Here is a 4005-nt window from a genome sequence, read left to right as displayed (position 1 = left end):
GGGGGTTGCGGTGCGGTAGCCACACACACCCACACACACACTCACACACACACACACACACACACACACACACACGTACACGCACGCGTGCTCACGCACCTGCGATTACAACAAGGCGCACCGTCAAAGTGAACCGCAATGGCGCGCAGGCACTTTCATATTCAAATAGTGGTTCGCGCGCAGACGTTTCCGTGCAGTGCGTCGTGTGTACCAGCACTCTCGGCACGGCACCTCAGCGCCGAACGCACGCTGAGCTCGAGACGGAGCTGATCTGATCGCACCGTGCTTATACGTCCCGGGACTTTGACACTGATGTCATTGGTTTCAAGTGTGGCAGGTATATCTCAAGCAAGGGAAAATATCGCGAAATATACACATACGGTTCATAGGTATTTGGGTTAAAAGTTCCCTCAAGAGCTACATTTACGGAGTAACTGCTACCTGCTCCCTCCCGGGTGGCAGGCCGAACTTTTCAACCCAGTTCCTTTCTCTTCCGTCTCCTGGCGAAGGCTCTGCTGCATTTTCGTCGAGCCTCGCCAGTCCCACGCTCGGCTCCTTTGTCGGCTTTGTTTCGCCCCGCCGCGAAACTTTATTTTTGCGGACATGGCAGGACGCCTGGTCGCCTGTGCGAGAACCGTCATCAGTCCCTTGTGCGTACACTCTCGGAAACAAAAGAACTGAAATGATACTTTGCCCTCCCCTCCCCGTTCTGCCTCCCCTTTCCTAAGCAGCTTAACGTCGCCGCCTCCAATCATCCTCCAACAGCCCGGGGCTGCTGCCTGGCGCTCGGGCGAAAGCGAGACGACTTGTAATAACCCGACGGATAACGAACGGAGTGTAGTTATATCTTTTCGTCTCTCTCTCTCTCTCTCTCTCTGACTTTGAGTAGGGAAGAAAGGTGAAAAAGTAGAGCACAACGTAAGATTCAGCAGAATGTAAATTTTTCTGAGATTAATTTGTTGTATTTTTTCTCTTTAAGAATGACAGAAACATGGCGGCATGATAATGTTTTTGCGAGATAAGCAGACAGTGCTCCGCGCTCCCGTCACCCGCCAAAGCGGCTGGTTTAAAACAGCAGCATTTTAAATCTCAGACACACTCTTTTCCATTATCATTTTGTTTTATTATTTTGTCGGCAACAAAAGAGGCCCCGGCCGGACGTCCCAGCGCGATTGGCCAATCCGCGAGCGAGGGCCCACCTGGGGCCCGGGGGGACGGGCGAGGAGGAGGGGTGGTGGCGTCCCCCAAGGGGGGCTGGCCCGGGCTCCGCTGGGACAAAAAATGATATCGGAAAATGACCGCGCAGGACGCAGGAGGACGGCAAGGCCTGGCTTTCGGCCTACCTGGAGACTAGCGGGGCAGCGCGACGGGTGACGGACTGAACCCCAGGGGGGGGGGGGGGGGCTGGATAACGATCACGATGGACGTGTGGATGGTGTAGATGAGTCCCGCTAGCAGCCGAAAGTGTGTGTCCACTGCCATTGTAAATCTTTGGCCCCACCCTCATACACTGATTAATTTTGCACAGACCGCGTAGCTTGTGCCAATCCGTGTGCTTGCAGAGCTTGCGTTTATGACGAAACGGAAGTACTATTTTTGCATCTCTATGAAGGAATCTATATATTTTATAATTTATGGAATAATGTTGCCTATTAAGTCTTATGGAAATCTAAAGTCATGCGTGTAGTGTAACAAGAGCGGGGATTTGCATAGCTCTGTAAATCCAAGCATATTCATATATTCTCTATGCACTCAATTCCCTTTGCAGAGAACCCCATGATGGCGCCGAGACGAAGCACAGGTGGGCGCAGCACAAACCTGTGTACAGTTTATAAACAGTGATGTGATGGTCTATATTATTCGCAACCAAAATAAATTCAGTTTTTTTTAAGGGATGCGCCATTTCAATAAATCAGTTGTTTTGTAGTCTTCACCGCTGTGTAGGCGGCGGATTGGAATGGTATAGGGGTGGTAGGTGCCGCGAGGGAAGGGTGGCTGGAGGCCGCGCCCAGGATTACCACAAGGGAAGGGAACGACACTACCTCCCTCGTCTCTCTCTCTCTCTCTCTCTCTCTCTCTCTCGCTCCCTCGCTCCTCCAGCCCTGACAGAATACAAACACGCAGCAGAGCCTTATTTACAGACCATCAGAGGCGGCGCCGCGCGCACCTTTGGCCCTGCCCGGGTTTTGCGTTCCGCCGTGAAGGTCCACCACGCAACCGCTCCGCCACACCCCTCACCTCGCGAGTTTGGAAATGAAAACCACTAGAGTAGAAAATGTGTATTTTTTTGCGGGGGGTCTTCTTGTCCAAGGGAAGAAGAAGAGAGAATAGAAACGTAGAATGGTGTGCGAGACAGCGGCCGTATCAATAACTCGCAAAACTTACCTACTTTGCGAAATAGTCGTGTAACTTTATCTCGTGGTGTAATGACAAGATTCCGTCAAACGTGTTATTGCCACCTTTACAAATACTGTTTATTCCCGTATCCATATGCGATACCAGAGGGGTGGACGGTTACGAGGCGATATAAAAAGGGGGAAGTGCGAGAGAGAAAGGTAGACAGAGCGGCTGGAGACAGTCCCACTTGTGTAGGAGCTCCTTACATACGCCAGCAGCAGCTAGAAGAAGGGCGCAGCAAGATTTAACACCGGACCGATACCTCGGCCCTCGGCCTTCCCCCCCCCCTCTCTCTCTCTTTCTCTCTCTCACACACACACACACGCACGCACCCGCACATTCGCTTCTGTCGCTCTCCTTCCTCGTACCATGCGCTTACGCCCGTTACTCCACCAATAACGTCTACTAAAGCAGACCCATCCCCCTGCCCCTATTCGATCAGCCACACCCATGGTGCCCCCCCCCCCTTCCTCTCTCTCTCTCTCCCCTCCCCTACCTCTCTCACACACACCCCTCCGACAAAAGGTCATAAATTCATTACAAGACCGCCCCGCCCCGCCCTGGCGCCAAGCGCATAGTGATTAGTTAGCCAGAGAGTTGACACAGGCGCACCTATCTCGCTAAGCGTTCGGCCGCCGCGGGCTGCTGAGGTGCGCTGCCGTGCCGTGGGCTGCTGAGGTGTGCTAGATGAGGTGCTAAGGTCTAATGCTACACGGAAAAGAAAATAATTAGCTAAAATATACCTCTGGCATTTCGTAGTTTAGCCTTGGCACAGCATAGTATCTTGCTACTTTGCTGAGCTAATAATTAGCTCAATGAACTAAAATATAAGCCTTCACAACTGGTTTCTTTTCTTTCTATACGACACTTGTTCACGGGTAAAACAATTTTTAATGTTGTTTAAGTTCAATTGTGTATTTTCTAGACACATTGTGGTGTCAAACTCCGTTACGTCAATTGGTGTTATGGCTGATATTGTTTTGTATGGGGTAGGTCAGGCCAAGGAAGACAAACGCATTCGCTTGTTTAACTAATTCTCATATATCTTTTCTCGTCTGAGCATACACAGCGCGCCGAAGGAGTCAGGGAGTCAGTGCCGCTGCCGCAGAGCTATAGCCAGGGCGAGTGCACATAACCTTAGCTACTCCTCCTGTACAGTGAAAGGTGGCGGGGTGGAAGGGAAGGGGAGGGGATGGGGGCAGCTGGGCTTGCACAAAGCCAAGGCGGCCGCGGGGCCGCGCAGCCGGACGAGCGGACGGAAACGGTTTGTATTTTTAAACTCCCCGCGAAAAAAAACATTAAAACGCCTTTAGCTCCCTTGTTGAGCTAAGGCCACAAGCTGTGCGGGGAGTAGGGGGTCGGGGGAGGCACCGCGACCAAACTTGCATTCATCTGCATAGCGAGTGCGATGCAAAGAGCAAAGCGCGGGAGAGCAGGACCCCCCCCCCCCCTCTCTCTCTCTCACTCTCTGTCTCTTTCCTTCTCTCGGCCATTCGCGCATATTTCAGGCGCAGGCCAATGGCAGAAACAGTCGAGCAAGGGACGTGCGCGCGCTTTTTTCCCCCTCCACACGAATGGGAACATTGCATGGACCGCGCGCCTCGTCTC

The sequence above is a fragment of the Frankliniella occidentalis genome, unplaced genomic scaffold, assembly GCF_000697945.3.
Source record: "Frankliniella occidentalis isolate FOCC.00 unplaced genomic scaffold, Focc_3.1 Scaffold115, whole genome shotgun sequence".
Taxonomy (NCBI): domain Eukaryota; kingdom Metazoa; phylum Arthropoda; class Insecta; order Thysanoptera; family Thripidae; genus Frankliniella; species Frankliniella occidentalis.
This window is presented reverse-complemented; position numbering follows the sequence as displayed.